Source organism: Zootoca vivipara, chromosome 15 (genome assembly GCF_965207765.1).
Source record: "Zootoca vivipara chromosome 15, rZooViv2.hap1.1, whole genome shotgun sequence".
Classification (NCBI taxonomy): domain Eukaryota; kingdom Metazoa; phylum Chordata; class Lepidosauria; order Squamata; family Lacertidae; genus Zootoca; species Zootoca vivipara.
Window position 1 is genome coordinate 29,123,791 of NC_142598.1, and position 20,995 is coordinate 29,144,785.

General features: G+C 41.7%; 1 protein-coding gene across 1 annotated transcript in view; it reads right to left on the bottom strand.

Moving 5' to 3' along the window:
* Positions 1-4,371, bottom strand: part of LINGO2 (leucine rich repeat and Ig domain containing 2) — a 165,584-nt gene extending 161,213 nt beyond the window's left edge. Inside the window, exon 1 of the mRNA XM_035141194.3 lies at positions 4,212-4,371. The gene's annotated coding sequence lies outside the window, so the exon portion shown is untranslated. The remainder of the gene's footprint in view (positions 1-4,211) is intronic.
* Positions 4,372-20,995: the final 16,624 nt, after the last annotated feature.

The following is a 20,995-nucleotide window of genomic DNA, read 5'->3' on the forward strand; positions in this document are numbered from 1 at the left end:
TTTTTTTTTTTAACGAGCAGAACATGAAAGGTGCAAGTCGTGGGTTATGAAAAGAAAAAATTGAATACGATTTAAATGCTGATTTGCCAAAAGGTTCATTTCATACCCGCCCCCTAGTTTGATTTTATTATAACGTCATGTGCTGCTATGCTAAAAAGGATAATTCCAGAATACTGCAGACACCAGGTTGTAGTAATAATAATAATAATAATAATAATCACTTCACACAAATGAAAGGAGTCCCAAAGCAATTTATGTAAAGTATGATACTAATAAAAAGGTAAAGGGACCCCTGACCATTAGGTCCAGTCGTGACCGACTCTGGGGTTGCGCGCTCATCTCGCATTATTGGCAAAATAGCCATAAAAACAATTCAAAGATGATAAATAAGTGTCCTCTCATATAACAAGCTTTTAAAACAGCTATCAAGAGAAAGGTCTGAGGGAAATGTTCAATTATTTTAAAGCCAAGTAGACTTCAGCCTAGCTAATCTCAATGGGAAACCGACTTACGTGAGGCTCTCAGGCATTCTGAGACCTAGTTCAGTCTCTTACTTGGGCCAAAGACCTTGTTTCTCAGGCGGTGAAACAGGTAGAGACACATACCTTTTCTAAGTTTATAATGTAATCTGTGACAGTGGTGGCCCAATGTGCAGGTAAGCTGTACAATTCTGTTACAGTTGTACCTTGGAAGTCAAACGGAATCCATTCTGGAAGTCCGTTCAACTTCCAAAACGTTTGGAAACCAAAGCTCCTGCAGCCAATCGGAAGCTGCAGAAGCCCTGTGGGACGTCCGGGTTCCAAAGAAGGTTCACAAACCGGAACACTCACTTCCGGGTTTGCGGCATTCGGGACCCAAAACATCCGAGTAACAAGGCGTTTGGGATCCAAGGCATGACTGTACTTCATAAATATCACTTTTCGCAGTCCACATTACGAGCATGGTACCGTATCATCTGACAAATATGTAAGCATCTAAACGGAACATTCTTATGGAATTTTTTGAAGAAACACATTTGGCATCTTAATTTAGGGTGGGATTAAACTCAACTGTTGTGTGCATGGAGTGAGGCCCATTTACAAAGCAGGACTCCCCTCCCCCTCTGTCCTCCCCCTCTGTGCCTCCTTTGTCCTCTAAATCTGCACTGGAGGGTTGTGGAAACCCCGGAACAGGTCTAGCACACACACGCATGGGATGTAGGAAACTATTAACCATCAGTTAGGTTTGTAAACCCCAGGGCAGGAATCAGTGGCCTCCAGTCATGTACCAAAAGAGCTCTTGCAGGCCAAATCACATCGCTTTCGCCTCCCAAGGAAAAAAGAACATGAAAGTCAAGCTGCCTCCATTCAGCACACATTTAAAATAAATATGCAGCCTTCCACTGAGGTCCAGCGCCGAGGGCCTTCTGGCGGTTCCCTCGTTGCGAGAAGCCAAGTTGCAGGGAACCAGGCAGAGGGCCTTCTCGGTGGTGGCGCCCGCCCTGTGGAACGCCCTCCCATCAGATGTCAAAGAGAAAAACAGCTACCAGATTTTTAGAAGACATCTGAAGGCAGCCCTGTTTAGGGAGGCTTTTAATGTTTAATAGATTATTTTATTTTATTTTTCTGTTGGAAGCCGCCCAGAGTGGCTGGGGAAACCCAGCCAGATGGGCGGGGTATAAATAATAAATTATTACATATTATTATTATTCCACTGCAAACCTCTGCCTATATTCTCCTCCCTAAAATGCCCTCCCCCACAATTCACTATCTGAGACCGGGGTGGCAAATTCAGAGAAGGCTTTTCTCAGCAGCCTCCCCCCCCCCCAAAAAAAATCTCAGTAATGGCAACAAAATCATTGTGTTTTCTTCTCAAATTATGTGCTGCCTTATTCCAGACATCAGCTTGACAATTTTTCCTCCACCAGAAGCGTCCTCCATAATAACAAAGTATCACATATGCAGCACTGCCTTGGTGAACATATCAGAGACAAATACACTCAACTGAATAATTTTATCTTGAAGTCAGAGGAAACGCATGATAGACTTGTAATGAGGTTTATAAAGCTGCCTCTTGGTGCAATTATTGTTTTATCTTCCCTGAAGCAGTGATGTACAGCAAATGGACAATATTTCCCCATTTGTTGCTACTAAATTATCTCTTTCTGGTCATGCATTATAAGACAGATCAATGGTAGCACTGAAAAACGGTTAGCGGGATTGGTCTAGTGCGGGCCCAGCATTGCCGCTGACTTGTGCCTGCAACTGAGGCTGGCATTGCCAAAGGATATTGAGGGGGCTCAGCTCCCTCCTTAAAAACTGTGTGTTTTCCTCACGAATTGGTTTTTGAATGTTTTGGAAGTCGAACGGACTTCCAGAATGGGTTCCGTTCGACTTCCAAGGTATGACTGTACTAAGAACTGTCTTGTCTATGTTCAGGTCTTCATGCAACCTATATTTTATCACACATCATCTGGGCTTTGCCCAGTTTATCCAAGTGGGATATGTCCCTGTAGAGCTGAGAACAACAGGACCAGCCCAAAGTCTTCCTGTTGATGCACCAGACAAATGACAAATCGGCTCTGTGTATCTTATAGCATGATGACCAATGTAACTAGAGTTGACCAAGAGTTGAATGGGACACTATTTTCTCAATTTCAGTATTAATGTTTGTTATTCCCTCATCTTCAAATGAGTTTTTGTTTCCCAGGTAGCAATGGAGGTTGGAAACTCTTGATCCTGCCATCTAGAAAGGAAGAGGCATCACCAAACACATGTGTTTCTAAACTGACTCTGCCCACCTCCTCCAAATTTCACACAATGCGTTGTATCCGATGTTACAACATATTTGGAGTAAACCAATAGAAATTAATGGGCATGATTAACTTAGGCCCATTAATTTAAAAGGGTCTATTCTGGGGGGGAACGACTTGTTTTGATACAATACAAAGGATCTCTTTCTGAAATCATTTACACAGATGCAATTTTAAACCTGCCCATAGCTGCCCAAGCTCTTTATTTTGCATTAGATTCTCTCCTCCTATTGCTGTTCCATTTCTTTCCCAATTCCCTATGGTAATGTATTTCTAGATTTGGCTAAATAACGCCCTGTCCACTTTAAATACTGCCTATGTACTTACATACAGTATATGCACTTTAATATTTCCATAATAAACTCAGGTTTCCCAGCTCATTTGTAATCCTCTCTCAAGTTTTACACCAGAACTGTAGGTTAAAGATCCAAATGTGGCATTCATATATATCTGTGCAGCACGTTGCACGTATAGACAAGGACACATGGTAACACAGGCATCCCCAAACTTCGGCCCTCCAGATGTTTTGGACTACAATTCCCATCATCCCTGACCACTGGTCCTCTTAGCTAGGGATCATGGGAGTTGTAGGCCAAAACATCTGGAGGGCCGCAGTTTGGGGATGCCTATGGTAACACTTTGATTCTTGGAATCTTAGAAATTTTCTGAAATATCCTCATCATGAAATCATGAAACCCTTCCAGTTTTCAAAGCGCTTCCCCGCGCCCCATGGGATAAAAACTGACAAATGTTTAACATTGTGGTGCTATAATAACCATGCTTCTTTGAAAGTGACCTCAGGATATCTCTTGTGGAATGTTTTAATATTTGAGGGCAAGAAGATGGCAGAGAATGGAGTGAGAGGCACTGACAAGGGAGAACATAAGAGAAATTGGTACCTTTCAATTTTACAAGAGGGGAAAGAACGCTATTCGGTAATAGTGAATCTGAAATTGAAATGCGCTTTTCACATCTGTGTTTGTATAAAGGCGGTTTGACGAGGATATAAAAAGAACACAAATGTGATTGCTTCTGCAAGTATTCTAACCTGGCAAATCTAATACTTTTTTTTAAATGGCTAAACGAGTATTTACCTTGTCATCGCCTGAGTGAGACAGTAAATATAATGTCTGTCTGCTCCATTCTGCCATTCTGAGTTACGTGATTAATTTTATTATACCTTTTTATGTGTGTTTTCTTTTTAACCTTTGTGCAGCTCAAGAAGAGAAGGATCCATTAAACTACACATGCTTGTCTGAGATCTCACAGTAAAAAAACAACAACTTTTATGTCAAGCCATCTGCTGCACCGATACAGCAAAGAAACTGAAAAACAATATGCAACGGAATCACTAGCCGAAGTTCCTTTCTTTAAAGCCTTATGAAGAAGCCAGGAAGGCATCAAGTACCATGGGCCTTACCTGTTATGCTGTCTTTAAAAGTCCGGTCCTTGTTGCTGACCATACAAAGCTCTTGGCCACTGGTTAAAATCAAAGTGCAGTATTCGATCATGATAATCCCAATGTGTCATGGATGACAGACTGTCTCATGGCACCACGTTCCAGCTGCTTGAAACAAGCCCTGCAAAACAACAACAATGGCAACAAAACATGACATACGTATTTCATTTTTATTGAAACATAGTGAACCATATCCAAAGACTAGGAGGCACCCCACTTAATCAATAAGAGCATCATAAAGAAGGCAAAAAGATATATTGACACATCAAAGCTTTGTGGAACACATAATATGAAGAAGGCGTTTTATTCTGTGTAGATGCTACTTGTTACAGCTCTATTAAAAATGTAAGGATTAATTTAAAATTATCATTAAAAGAGAAGGCTCCACCAGGATTCTCTTGCAAGAACAGAGCTCCTCTGGAGATCTCCTGATGAAGTCAAGCCAAGTCAAGTCAAGCCAAGCCAAGTTTGTTTTAAAGAGTTGAGATCTAAGAAGCAGGTCTCAGGTATGGTTCATCCTATAAGGAAATTCCTTTGGAAAGGCATACGAAAACTTAGTTTTCAATACAGAAGTAGCAATAGATATCAACCTTGTATTTGAGACCACACCTAAGGCATTTCCCCCCCACTGCAAGTAAAACTTCTGGCCCTCATTCAACACACTGAGCAATCTCAGTCCTCCAGGTCTCAGGCAGAGAGAGGGGGTGCAGCTTTTCAAAATGTTCCATTACACACTGACAGCTAATAAAAAAATATATGTTGTGAGCATGCAATAAAATGATCCAAGATTCTAGCAGTGAGTATAGCTTTAAAATCAAGGACATTAAAATCAAGGACAAACACTTCCAAAGTGTTTGAGCATTGATATGAGAGACCAGCACCACCCACTGCAGTTTGGGAAATGTAGCTGTGCAAGTATGTGCATACCTGTCAGTTTCCAAACTGCTCATATCTATCTAATTCACTTACTTGCACTGCTCTGTGCAAACTTTGAGTACTTTCAGTTTAAGTACTCCACGGACCCATCTGGAACGGATTAATTCACTTTCCATTACTTTCAAAGGGAAAGTTTGCTTCAGGTTAAGTATGCTTCAGGTTAAGTACGGACTTCCAAAACCAATTATACTCATACTTCGGGTTAAGTACGCTTCAAGTTGAGTACTCCGTGGACCCGTCTGGAACGGATTAATCCACTTTCCATTACTTTCAATGGGAAAGTTCGCTTCAGGTTAATTACGCTTCAGTTTATGAACAGACTTCCGGAACCAATTGTGTACTTAAACCGAGGTACCACTGTAACACAAAGTTACATACATTGTGTAAAATTACATAAACTGTGGATACACTTAAATTTGTCTAACTGTAACAGCATGGGTAGGCAAACTAAGGCCTTCTAAAGCTGGCCTGCAGACGGTCCGGGAATCAGCATCTCTGGGTTATTTGTGGGGCCTGCCTGGTGTTTTTACATGAGTGGAATGTGTGCTTTTATTTAAAATGCATCTCTGGGTTATTAGTGGGGCATAGGAATTCTTTCATTTTTCCCCCCTTCAAAATATAGTCCGCCCCCCCCCAAGGTCCGAGGGACGGTAGACCAGCCCCCTGCTGAAAACGTTTGCTGACCCCTATATCAAAATTAATTTATTCATATTATGACTTAGAGGAAAGGTAAAAGAGATCCCTACAATTGTGTAATACACTTCAAATACATATCTAATTAAAGTAAAGTCATGTATTATATTGAATATAAATGAGGGGGGGGGACTTTTCTTGATACTGTATATGGCTTGTACCACAAATATGAGAATGGATGAGGGCATTATTTGTTATTTGTAAAAAAAAAAAAAAAAAGGTTTCCAAAGCAATTCTAAAAATTTAAATTGGACACTTTGTTCACACATTATAGCTTAAATTAGTAAATAGAGGGGTGAGGACAGTTTCAGCCCTTTCAATGACACGTAAAAAGCTTAAGCAATCAGTCAGAACAGGCTATCACATGAAATTACATATACAGAGACATATACAGCTTTCAAGAAATCATAATTCAGTTTTGCCAGTTGAAATGTCCAGCTCTCAGTCCATGGACTTAACATGATGTCTGGTGTGATGTAGGTGGGTGTGGCTTGGAGGTAATGACCTCATTGGCCAAAGTAGGACCACTGCAACGCAAAGGTCGCACACTGCTGATAAAGAGGTCAAACATTACACCATTTCTTTAGGTTGATCGGAAGCATACGGACACTAGATCTCTGATGTTTCCTTTCTGCAAACGTGGCAAAACACGGCAACTATTACTGAGTGACTTCACAGGGGAAACAGTTCATTATCTGTACTTATTTTCCACTTACCGTTTCTTAAAGTTTTTCGTGGAAGACATAACCAAGAGAGAACTATAAATCAAAGCAAAAGCAATCATGGATGCTTTTGCACAGTGTGAGTTACATAGATTGCAAAATCGTAAACAGAGTAATATCTGCTAGGAAACTACCCGAAGTCTGTTTGTAAACAAGAAAATGTTTCTTTCTTTCATTGGGCAAACTATTACTCTTAGATGCAACAGTGGAAAGAAAATATGCATCGTAGTTCAAGGGAGCCAAAATTTCTCAGAAGACAACCCTGAACATAAACTTATGTTGAGTCTTCATAAACAATATCATTGGGGACTGTGATCGAATATATGGAGTAAAACATTCCATGGAGCCACCACTAAAAGCCCCTGTCCCTTGTACTCAGTAGCCCAGGCTCCCTTCCTAATAACTGTGGACAGCTCTAGTCTATGCAGTCATTCCTTCATATGGGTAGCCACCCTCTTTCTGAGCATTTTCCAGACCTCACCCTCAAAAGATGACATCTCTTAAGAGCTGGATCAGATGTAAAAGGAACTAGGTTTTCTAAGCTAACAGATATATGCACCCATTGATAATGGGTGTTATCCTAAATTCTCATGGTTAGATTTTATCAAATGGAATGTTGCAGTGTTCCATTTTAAAACCCAGGTATCCACACATGACATCAAACCCAGGTAGAAAGAAAAATGGAATATGGGAATATGGATGGGTGAGAATGACTGTTCCCATAGCTCACCTCCAATCCCTACTTCTAGTTCCAGTTTGACACCCAAACAAGTTTCTGATCAGTGCCCTCCACCTCACTCCCTTATACTGCCAGCTAAAACCATATCAGATTTTTTGGGTAATCCTTTGAAGAGCATTCCCACATTTTACCAATAATGGCTTGTGTATGATGGGTGCGTCTCCCCCATCAAAAATGCTACACATGAAGAAAACATTTCATTCTGCATAGGAATTATGGCATATTGGATGTCTGTCTTCACTTAACCGTGGTTACACACTGCAGAACATTTCCTTCAGATCTACCTGCCTTTTCTGAAGTCATAGAAGTATAAACAGTTAGGCCTGGTGAGCATTTAAGAAACCCATCCCTAATTTGCAGGTTGCCATCTGACTGGATTTTACTTTGATTCTGGTTTGATTTTGGGATGTATTTTAATTGATTGCTTGATTTTATGGTAATATGTTATATATTTGATGTTAGCCGCTCTGAGCCAGGTTTTGGCCGGGGAAGGTGGGGTATAAATAATAATAATAATAATAATAATAATAATAATAATAATAATAATAATACCTGACCAATCAAATAATAGAGATGGAATAAGCACAGCTTGTGGATGTTAACCAGAAATGAAATGAACCATCCTATCCAGCCACCCCCCTTCCAGGTGATGGATATTTCACCACTTGTATCAACAAAGGTAAACAGCACATCAATTATAACATTAAAATATTATGTAAGAACTTGCAGCTAGTTCCATGCATAGGATAATGAAAGATGGTGTCTCAAATTCTCTTTGAGATCTGAAGCATTTTCTTACCTTAAAACCTATCAGAAAAGTATTCTAAATGAATACGAATGCACACGTACTCAAGTTCATCTTTACCTATTAGCTTACTGCCAGGCTTGAGCTCAGCAGAAGCAAACTGATGAGTTTTCCTTTCTCAAAAAAATCCTTGTGATACATACGGTTCGGTTTCAAGGCCTGCTATTTCCTGTTGACCACGAGAGGTTGCAGAATACAGAGGCTTCTTCGGTCCATGCAAAAGGCAAATATCTTGCAGCTCGCAGTGTAATATTTCAAAGCAACTGTTCCACATAGCAAACAGCAACATGCTGTTTTACTTCCTCTCCTGCACCAGTTGCTGCAGTAGTTAACCAAGGAAGCTACTGTTTCCAAATAAATGGTGAGTCATTTTTCTGTCATCCATTAAATCACCAAGTCATACTCATTGTATGGGGCTTAAACTACTCCTACATGGGGACATGGGGGAATATAAAGTCTGTACTTCTGTTGATTACTCAGTGCCTGAATCATTCTTAAGTAGACTGGACAAAACACACGAGAGTTTACCTTTTACCCATCCACCAATGATATGAGAAACCTGGAAGTTTTCCAAAGGTATGTGGCCTTCAGATTTACAAAGGTTCCCCAGCCTTAGTATACACTACCAAGACCCCCAGGTGTGAAGTGATTCTCTTGGCTGGCTATCCTGGTAATTGACACATAACCACATGTTTCTTTAGAAATGTTAAGAACTTTACCTACTAGAAATGTTTAGAAGACTTGTTATCACCACACAAATATTTACCATCGTCCTCATCATCTACATGGAGGTACAAAGCCATCAGGTACCCTGGACTACCAATACATGAAAATAACTCAACATTCTGTTGCTATGCTGAAAGGGTATTGCGGGTGGTCAACAAAAGAGGTTTAAAGACTGTCTCAAGGCAAATCTTTAAAAATGTAGTATAAACAACTGACAACTGAGAAACATTGGCCTGTGAGCGTTACAGTTGGAGAACAGCCTTTACCAAAGGTGTCATGGGCTTTGAAGAAACTCGATCTCAGGACGCAAGGGAGAAACGTGCTAAGAGGAAGGCACGCTTGGCAAATCCACACTGTGATCAACTCCCGCCTGGAAACCAATGTCCCCACTGTGGAAGGATGTGTGGATCCAGAATTGGCCTCCACAGTCACTTACGGACCCATTGTTAAAATTGTGTTTAGGGAAGACAATCTTACTCGGCTACGAGTGATCGCCGAAGAAGAAGAAGAAGAAGAAGAAGAAGAAGAAGAAGAAGAAGAAGAAGAAGAAGCCTGTTTATTTTATTACATTGTAAACTACACAAAGTTGCTGTTGGTACATATTAAGTGTGTTCTGTTACACTAATTGTACAGATTACTATGTTAATCCACATTATTTGTTACTCATTTTAAAAAATCTCAGTAGGAAGTCCCGTTGCCTGGATTTCTTTTTATTAAAAACCCCCAAACAACTTCACAAGTCCCTTAAGTCAACACAAGCCCTACAAGAATATAGGAAAGTTTTACTCTTAAAAAAAACGAAACAAAATCAGGACCGGTCTCATTTTATTTTGCGGCCAAATCATTAGGAGTATGTATAACACATGGATTCAGAATCTGGTGAAATATGAGCATATCTGTTCAGCTAAAGCAGAGATTAATCTTTGTTATGCTCTCAGATCCAAGCAAACTACCGGTACTTCATGAAAACCAAGCCTAGAGCCTAGAAGGAATCTTATTTCCCGTTGTGTCTCTCTGAAGTTCGTATGACAATGAAATCACTTTAGACTGAGAATTGTTTTAACTTCTTTGTTACTGAAAAGATTCTTCTAGCCTCTAACTACTTCTTCATCCCCAGGCTAGCTTTCTACTTCTTCTCTTCCTTTATTTCCAGGACCGCTTTATAGAGACTGCTGGGAACTTCAGAAGCATCTGTAAAAGAGGGGAGGGGAAAGACTTCTCCCCTCCTCTTCACCTGGGAACGCTGCTTGTGTGTCAGGGACTGGCTGGACACTGATGAGTGGTGGTTGGATACTAATGAGGGGGCACCAGGTGAAGGGGGGTTGGAGACTGACTTGGAAAAAGGGACCGGTGATCTGGGGAAGCCTGTAACAGCCTGGAGGCAAGAGTCAGAGACAGGAGAAGCTGCTGGATTGGAAAGTGCAGGAGAACAACAGCAACAACAACCCAAGTGACAGTTTAAGAATATCCCTAATTGGAAAGGATGGGCAGATCCTGTGTGCATCTATCACTTACAATTTCTAATATGTTCAAAATTGGGAACATAGTTTCCATTGCCTGCCTACATTCAGGAAAATGGTACAGTGGTACTTTGGTTCCCAAATGGCTTAGTTGTCGAACAAACCGGCTCCCAAACGCCGCAGATCCAGAAGTAAGGGTTTCTGATTAGCTCCTGCAGTCAAGAAGCTCCTGCAGCCAATCAGAAGCCATGTCTTGGTTTTCGAACGGTTTTGGGAGTCAAATGGACTCCCGGAATGGATTAAGTTCGAGAACCAAGGTACCACAGTATTGTTATTCAGTTAATGCAATGAGATTGCCCTCCTGCACCCAGTTATGCATTCTTAATCTCATTGAATTAATGGAACTTGAGGGTAAATTATTTATTGTCCATTGGATGGTGCTCAAGGCTTCTGTTTCTTGCTATTCTCATCCATCTTGGGGCTTGACATAGTCATGCTTTGGTCTTGGACCTACAGCTATTTTGAAGAAAGCTACTGTAGTCAGCAAGCAAGCTCCAGATACACTTCTCCACACATGTCAAGGTCAAGTAGCAGGTGAGAAGGGAGTGTATTTTGCAAATGCTTAGCAACATAGGTCTCAGATGTTTATACTCAGTTTCTCTAAATCTCTGTGTTCTAATCCCAAACCATGCAATTTGGTACTGTCAACCCAAACATGTAGCAGCCTCTCAGAGACTCAGACAGAGGGGTAGCATACACTGGTCTTGAATACTTTAATTGGAGGCACCAGGGATTGAACCAGACACATCTCCCAGCTTCTGCACTCTGAATTGGAAGGCTACAATTGCAGCTTCAACTAGGAACACCAGAGGAATTCAATCTTTGCTAAATCTAGCTAACCTCCTGGACTAATGTGCTGACTGGAACTTAGTTATCCTCCGAATTTTGTACTTCCCATGAAAATGGTCTCATAATATGTTATCCAACCCATATTTTGAGAGAAAATTTAGACAGTAGTTGTTTAGAAATGCATATTTAAATATTACTATATTTAAACATAGGGTTTCATGCATATTTTTCTTTGGAATTTCTTAGCAGATTAGTGTGGAATCCGAATGGAATGGATTTATGGATTATTATATGCAAGGCTGGCATAGATAAGATAAAAGACTGATTCATCCATCCTTAAGCTATAAGATGTCATGGTCCAGGATTCAGATATAGGTTTAATAAACACCTATTCAGATGAGGAGAAGCGAGTGAAGGCACTTAAACGATTGTTAATCCTAGCCCTCATATGAAGGAGTCACATGAGAACATATATATTAGACTCTTGCACTGAAACACTCCACCCCATCAATCGCTCATTCCTGTCATGATTTCCATTCTGATGACGATGATGAATTAGATTTTTGTTTCTCCCCTCTTCCTAAGAGTGCCCAGGACAGCAACTTATATACTGCTTGATTGTAACCAAACCTCTAAGTAGTTTACAAGAAATATTATAATTGTCCATTATTTTTTTTTAAAGTATTTATTATCTAAGACTCTGTCAACCTGTCTGACTCTGCTCTGCTCTCTTCATCCCTATTCTGGTCCTGGGAGACCAGAGGGGAGGGGAGCTGTTCACAGCAGGAGGGGGAGACCTATTGGCTTCTTCAGCAGTCTGCCTGATTGCTATCTCTTTGCCGTCTTCCTCTCCAGCTTCCGCTTTTCGGACTCTGAGCTGCTCTCTGCCACAGCCTCTTCCTGCTCACCAAACCCTGTTGCCTCTTCAGCTTCTGACACCTCCTCCTCCCAGTCTGCTTCCTCTTCTTCCTCTAACCACTCATGGTCATCCCACCGCCAATCTGAGCCTTCTTCCCCTGCGGGTTTCCTTAGCTGAGGCATAGGCAAACTCAGCCCTCCAGATGTTTTGGGACTACAACTCCCATCATCCCTGACCACTGGACCTGTTAGCTAGGGGTGATGGGAGTTGTAGTCCCAAAACACCTGGAAGGCCGAGTTTGCCTATGCCTGCCTTAGCTGGTGTCTCTCTCCCCCACCCCCCACTCCTCTGCATCCAGCCAGTAAGTCACAATCAACCTCTCTGAGAAAGTGAGATCTTATGAATCCTACAGCCCCTAAGATGTGCTCATAGGGACCATAGCATTGCAACATTGAAAAAAGTATTTAAAGACACATTTTCATGCAGATTTAAAATCATGGACTAATGCAGAAACAGAATGGTCTGATGAATGAGAATGTGTGAAAATTAAATGGACCAGGAATACGAGTTGGCCATCCCTAGGGCCAAGTCATGTACTATAGATAACACAAAAAGAACTAGTAAATTATGCATTGTATAAAGGGGTGGTGGTGTATTTTCTGTCATTAATTCCCTAAATGGATAATTTCAGGGTGATATGAGGGGAAATTAATAATTTTAATTGATTCTTACATAGTAAATGTGTGCTGTTGTGAACCGTGAAAGAACAAGTCACATTCCAAGCATTTTCAAATAATCCAGAGGCGGCATTTGCTTCACTGAGCACAATGGGAAGATCACCATATCTCAAAGAGTTAGTTGCACTATCTATAAAAACTGAAATTCCCCGAACTCCTCAACTGAAAACAATTAGCGGTGTAATAATGAAGGCATGCTTTTCACAATTACTATGGGATAATCACCAGGCTTGTTTTGTGACTGATGAAGAAAGATGCTGAATGGAAATTTAATCACTGGTTTCCCATCCTAGAGTGAGATGCCTAACGAGATCACATAATTACAGCCAAATGGATTTATATCTTTAGCTGATGCACAGTCATGATTACCTAAGGAAGGAAGCAGAATTTCATAAATCCAAAAATCAATAAGGAATGCTTTCAACATGTAAAGACAGACTTGTACATGATGCCTTGGGAAAGGCATAAACATACTGCTCAGAGAATCAGCTCTGTTGTGCTGGGAGGAGAAGAGAAATTGTCATGCATGCATGCATTTATATGTCTATAAATGGCGGTGCAGGGAACAATATGCATTAAAAAAAAATGAGGTTGACATATGCTATGTAAACTAGGGGTCCACACTGGCCCCCAAGATTTGTCTTGCACTTATGCTTAAAAAAACCCTGATTTATAAGTTGCTCTGTGCTCTGTCCGCTTCGATTTGTGTTTGGTTTCTGAGCCGCTCTGTGTAAAACAAAGCTATGTGTTGCTTTTCCTCTCTTATGGGGAATCTGAAAAACAGCTACTGTATAACCTTTTACCCTTTCAGCAGCAGTAGGTGAAATTGACAGGACCAGTACTCCTCCCAGAGTGGATTATGCTTGCCAGATTGAAGGTCCAGGATTTTTGTGTGTGTGGGAAGGAAAAGGGATTCATTTTCTCTGCAATCCATATTTGGCCTGGCAAATTGGCACCAGCCACTTGTAGCAATTGTCACAACTCTTAAAGGTTAGGCGGTTAGGCATTGGAATAGTGGTGTGTGGGAAGGGGAGGTACGGCTATCACTTGCTCCTCCATGTGTAAGGGTATTCCGTTAAAGGAATCCGGGGGTGTGGATCTTGTCCGAAGCCCAGGGAGGGGCTAGGGTCATGCCACAACCCCAGCGGGAACCCTGGGGAGCTTGAGTTGATCCGCATTGGCGGGGCTCACCCTACTGGTGGTTTACCCTTCCAGACTTCCTGCAAGGCGGGCAGGAGTCAGAAATAGTCTGTTGATGCCAATGCCTAAGCCAATACTGCTCACAATCTGAAACCAATAAAGTTGTGGCCTAAATTTTGCCCATTAACTTCATCCTTTCTTATGACCTCATTTAAGACTCCCAGGGTTAAGATGAATAAAAGAGGGGCTAAAGGGCATCCCTGTCTCATTCCCTTTCTTATTGGAAAATAACCAGTCATCTCCTTATTTATAATCAGATTTGCCATTTGATTATTATATATTGCCTTTATTATAGATGTTCCCTATTCCAATTTTTCCAACAATTGTCCCAGAAATTTCCACTAAACATTATCAAATGCTTTTTCTGCATCGATCAGGACAATTGCGGCTGATTTCCCTGGATTCATATCCAAATAATAACCTCATATTGTCTAAGATCCATAAAAAATATTTATTAATTTTTTAAAAAATTGCCCATTAACATTAACCTAGATTCTGTGTCCTTGTGTCTTTATTCTCCTGGGGGTGGCTTGAGGTCTTGAAGTGCAAAAGGAATTCATTTTTCTCTGCAATCCATATTAGGACAATACCTTTATTAGGCCAACAAGAACTCCAAAAACCTCCCACTATATTATTTTAACATTTTTAGGGAGGAGTAAGGGTGTATCTTTTTCTCTTTCTTAAAGTAAGTAAGAAGTGGTGATGTTGTGTGTATTCCTGCTTGCACATTTTTTATATATTTAAAGAAATACTGCATTGTTTGAAGTGACCTTAAACACACACATTGGGCAGGCTAATCTATTCTTCTAGCTTCCTTCCATTATCACAGCCAAGATTTTTGTTGCTGCTACGAACGGACTTGGACCATCATCTGCAACAGAAATTCTGTTTTAGAGACAGCTGCTCCCATCTTAATTTCTGGCTCACGAACTGGAAAGCCTGCCTCCCAATGGCACAGAAGACCATGATGTGTGAAACTAAGCACTTTGCTTTCTGTAGTTCCCTGCCCCTGCCATGGGCTACATTGGGTTGGAGAGTATCTTCTGTTTAGGAATTATACAAATCCAGGAACACAACACTTCCTTGAGCTTGCTGCCCTCCACCCTATTGCTCTTTGGGTCAATTGGAAAATCAGGGTTCTGCATTGCATCAGGTGCCAACGTACCGTAAGTAGAAATGGGCATCCTAATTTAGACAGCTACCCTCCAACTCTTGAAGACTTAAACGGATGGTGAGGGGGAAGGGAAATCACACCTAAAGACTTCTGAGAGAAAGGAAAGGGACAAAATTTTGTTGGAAAATCCTTTAAATGCAATTGATCATGTAGCCTAGTCTCAGAGGACAAATTCACTTAGTAACGGCAACATCATCACTCAATGACTGTGATGTCATGCAATACTAGTAACAGAGATCCATATTGCCTGAGATCACCTCAAATACCACTCCCTTTAGAGGCATCACATACATCCACGGCTATTTGTCGAGCCACATCACAGGAAACGGCCATTGTGTCTGAAAAGACCATCAAAATTCTGAACCTCCTGGAGGTTCAGAAGCAGGTCCTAACAGTGTTATCCATCAATCTCAGCGAGTGAGACAAATGTGTGCTCTGAAAATAGAAGAGGCACTTTACGGGAGAGGGAGAGGGAGAGGGAGAGGGAGAGGAGGACCACAAGTGGTGCATAAGGAGGGCCTAAGGTTCATGCTGTAGAATCTCTGGTTGAAATGATCAGCAGGTAGCAGATGATCTGAAAGCCCCCAGAGAGCTGCTGCCAGACAAAGCAGACAACCCTGGGCTAAATGGACAAATAGGCAGACGCTTTCCTTACATGCCCTTCCCAAATCTTTGCCAGTATCCCAAAAGTTGTAGAAGGTTTACAAATAGTTAATGATCTGAAAGCAATATTATTAAAATCTAGTGACAATAAATTTGTGGGGGAATGAAGGTGTATGTATTTATGGATCTGCCAGGTGCTTTTAGAAAATGTTTAGTGGTACTCTCATTTTGACTCAGGAAAACCACCGTTTTATAGTTCAAATCGGGAAAAATAAATACAGTAAATGGACAAAGTACAAAGTTTCACAAAATGTTTAGGGGCATGTGACCCCCTGCGTTCCCCCAGAAAAAAAAGCACTGAATCTGCCTATGCACTGATGAAGCAGGGGTGGGGGCAGTTTAAGCTGATATCAGACTTACATTTGACTATTAAACAAGATTATTTTGTTTACAGCTCACTCAGGTAGTATATCTAAAATATCTGTGGGGAATTTCTGACCTTTGGGTTTAATTTGGTGAAAGCTACTCCCACCTGCCCTACATGAAGAGATGTGAATCTCTGCTATTTGGGTCTGAATTTATTTAATTTATTATTATTATTGAATTTATATACCATCCTGTACCTGAAGATCTCAGGGCGGTTCATTTATGTATATTATTATTACCATTATCATCATTATTAAAATTCAAACTTTATCATGAAGTTAAAATAACAACCCAAAAGGAAATAGGAAATAAAGAAGAAGAAAACTGTACAGTGGTACCTCAGGTTACAGACACTTCAGGTTACAGGCGCTTCAGGTTACAGACTCCAATAACCCAGAAATAGTGCCTCGGGTTAAGGACTTTGCTTCAGGATGAGAACAGAAATTGGGCGGCGGCGGCAGCGGGAGGCCCCATTAGCTAAAGAGGTACCTCAGGTTAAGAACAGTTTCAGGTTAAGAACATAGGTGCCAAGTTCCGGATTGAAAAATCCAGGATCAGCAGTACTGCGGCACTGGAAGTCGCTTCTACGCACTTCCGGACATGTGTAGAAGTGCCTTCCGATGCCGCTGTGCCCATTTCAAAAAAGTCTGCAGCACCAGAAGTCACTTCTATGCACTTCCGGACATGCATAGAAGCAACGTCTAGCGCTGCGGACATTTTGGAAATGGGCAGAGTGGCAACAGAAGTCGCTTCTACGCACTTCCAGACATGCGTAGAAGCGATTTCTGGCGCTGCAGACATTTTGGAAATGGGCACAGCAGTATTGGAAGTCGCTTCTATGCATGTCCGGAAGTGTGTAGAAGCAACTTCCGGTGCCGGCGCGGCACCAGAAGAACATGGCCGCCGGCAGGAGCTCTGTAATCCGGGGAAATACGGGGTATTTTGCCATTCAGGACACCTGCGGGAAACGGTAAGAAAATACGGGGGTTTCCCGGGGAAAACGGGGTACTTGGCAGCTATGATTAAGAACGGACCTCCAGAACGAATTAAGTTCTTAATCCAAGGTACCACTGTACCACAGGTTGCAGACATTACCTCACAAAATAAATTACATTCTCAAGAAATGGCACAATGAATTAGATGCTACAACAAAACCTGCCCAGATACCAAGTGAATACAAAACAAATGCTATGAATACCAAACAAAGCCAATGTGCCTTTGGAACTTGCTCTCCCGAGAAATGAGCCTTCCTCTCCCCAGATGCTTATAGAAACATTTCCACCACTCCCAGAGCTGCTGCTCTGCTACCAAAGGCACCAAGGGTACACCAAGCGAGACATGCCCAGAAGGCACATTTCGGGGACCCCTGGAAGTGGGGAGGAAGGAGGTAAGCAGAGAGAAAGCCCCAGCTTTGAGCTTACGGTTGAAATCACCTTTGTTAACTGTGCGTAAGGCACCGGTTTACTGTATTCTATTTCAGAACTTTTATAATTTGCCTTTCACCTGAAGGTCCCAGAACAAAGAATGCATCTGTACTAAACCAAAATGACAACAATACACTAAATAAGATACTACACTGGCAATATAGTTGTTCAGAACATTGCAAACAGTAAAGCCACTAAAGTAGCAGCAGTGAAAATATTCCCGTAACACTTAGTTTGCTCTTTGGAGAATGAGGTTTGCCTTTCTCTTCCAGGAACTTCAGCCTAATTTTCTAAAAAATAAATAAATCCAGAGCGGTTCTCAAACCACACTGACAAATACGTAGCGTAACAAAATAAAACCCTAAAATTGGCTCCAACCTTAAAACACCAGCAAGGAAATAACCCTACAGACAGAGTCCTGTTATGCAGATCAAATGTCCCTTAGCCTTATTGATGATAAATTTCAAGAAGACCTGAGTGAAGAGGTACATCTACAATATCAGATGCAACAGGAATAGATATGATGGACAGGCATCCAGGAGGACAGCTCCGCAGGGAGGGTGTCACCACGGAGGGGGCATCACCCAGCAGCAGCACTCAGTGGTTGGACTGGCATATACGGAGAAGTGCTCTATTAAGTATTTGGAACCTGAACTTGGAAATTGATAGGTGGGCATGATTAGCCAGAAACCCACCAAGTGGCTTTACACAAGCAACTGTTTCCATAATCCATTTGTAAAAAGGGCACACAGAGGTACTACAAAGGTGAATGTGATTAAGACTGCAAGGCTCTGTGCACTGAAAAAGTGTGACGGCGGCAAAATTGCTTGAAAAGGCGAACAACCTATTTCTAGAAGGGTTTTGCCTGTTGATGAAATATATTAAGTTGTTCAAATCAGAACTTGTTCAACGTCTGCAGAATTTTGATTTTTTTTGTGGGCGGTTATGATATTTTAGGTTTAATTACTTTAATTTGGTTTAATTACCTTAGGTTTAATTAACGTCCTTATTATGTTTGTATAGCTTCTTTCATTAGTCTACACATCTTTTAAATAAATGATGGAAGGTTGCAATAAATACACCATTTCCTGCTGGTAGTCCACTATATTATGATTACGATTATGATTTCCAACATGGATATGATTATTTGAATGCCCTGGTGTATAATATACAAGGTAATATTATAGTCTAAGGTCCTGATCAATATGAATGCTATTTACATACGGTCATCCTACATTCAAAAACAGAGTTGCGAACTCCCCAAGGTCTGGATGACTGTGACTTTAGCATATTCAATCTTAATAGAAACACAACACAACTTTCATCACATGTTTGGAATCCCATAGAGGACCTATGATTTTACCTAGGGCATAACTGTGCTGAAACAGACTTGGAAAGTACCAAAGCCAGTGGGCTTCAACAAAAGAAACTTTCAGCACTGGTACCTTACTCTTTGAGCTACAACAACTGCTTGCAGGTGGATAAATATCTAGCTCAAGCCTTCCTCCTCCACACCACCACCTGATAGTGGCAGGAACAAAGACTGCAGCTCATCAGCACAGCAGGATCTGGTGACATGGGAGCTGTCCCAAGCCTGGAACCACAACATGAGCAGTATGTCACCAGGATAGTCACAATAATTCCCACGACTTGCCTCTGACACCTTCACTGTGTCATTGCATAGCCTCATGTCTTTTCTTCTTGTTGTTTAGTCATCTTAGCAATTCTGGGCTGCATCAATAGGAGTATAGCATCTAGATGAAGGGAAGTAATAGTACCACTGTATTCTGCTCTGGTCAGACCTCACCTGAAGTACTGTGTCCACTTCTGGGCACCACAGTTCAAGAAGGATACTGACAAGCTGGAACATGTCCAGAAGAGGGCAACCAAAATGGTCAAAGGCCTGGAAATGATGCCTTATGAGGAACGGCTTAGGGAGCTGGGTATGTTTAGCCTGGAGAAGAGAAGGATAAGGGGTGATATGATAGCCATGTTCAAATATATAAAAGGATGCCATATAGAGGAGGGAGGAAGGTTGTTTTCTGCTGCTCCAGAGAAGCGGACACGGAGCAATGGATTCAAACTACAAGAAAGAAGATTCCACCTAAACATTAGGAAGAACTTCCTGACAGTAAGAGCTGTTCGGCAGTGGAATTTGCTACCAAGGAGTGTGGTGGAGTCTCCTTCTTTGGAGTTCTTTAAGCAGAGGCTTGACAGGCATATGTCAAGAATGCTTTGATGGTGTTTCCTGCTCGGCAGGGGGTTGGACTGGATGGCCCTTGTGGTCTCTTCCAACTCTACGATTCTATGATTCTAGTCGTGTTCAATTCTCCGTGAACCCATGAACCAGAGCATGCCTTGGAAACTCTCACTTTATTCTCAAAGCTTCTCCTTTTTTATGTCCATGGAGTTTTCTTGGCAAAATACTAGAGGGCATTGCCAGTTCCTTCTCCAGCTCATATCTTTAGGCGCCAGGCAAAAACATTCTCCTCCTCCCGCCTTTAGCGAATTAAACAATCTACAGTATGGCCTTTCCAATCTATGGGGAAGTTATTGTTACTATGCTATGCATTTTTGTGGTTTTATACTGTAAACCACCCTGTGATCCTCAGATGAAGGGTCATATAAAATTTATCACCATCACCATCATCATCATCATCAGTGCTTTTTTTCTGGGGGGATGCAGGGGTACGCATACCCATAAACATTTTGTGAATCTAAGTTTGGCCTCATTGAGGGGCAGTATTTCAATATTAGTAGGAAAATGAGAGTACAGTGGAACCTCGGTTTACGAACGCAATCCATTCCACGGAGGCGTTCGTAAACGGAGGCATTCGCTCCCTGAAGGCACCCTTCTGCACGTGCGCGAAGCACCGATAGAGTGCTTCTGCGCACACATGCGCTGCGCAGATCACTTCTGCACATGCGTGAGCTGCACATAAGCGATCTGCACATCCGATGCCGCGGAACCTGGATGTAAACACTTCCGGGTCCATGGCGTTGGTAAACGGAGGCGTTCATAAACAGAGGTAGGTGTAAACCAAGGTTCCACTGTAGCCCTAAACATTTTTTAAGGAAAAAAAGCACCTCTTCTCCTCCTCCTCCTCCTCCTCCTCCTCCTCCTCCTCCTCCTCCTCCTCCTCCTCCTCCTCCTCCTCCTCCTCCTCCTCCTCCTCCTTCTTCTTCTTCTTCTTCTTCTTCTTCTTCTTCTTCTTCTTCGTTACTGGATCATGTGGCTGTTAATGCTTTTCTTGTACTACTTTATGTTGCTTGAAGTTATCCTCTTGGTTGAAATGTATCTGGGATGAAATTTTGGTACGGGAAGAACATACCCTGTGGCACTTGGCCACGAGTACAACTGTTTCAGCAATCTGCACATGCAGGCAGAGAGA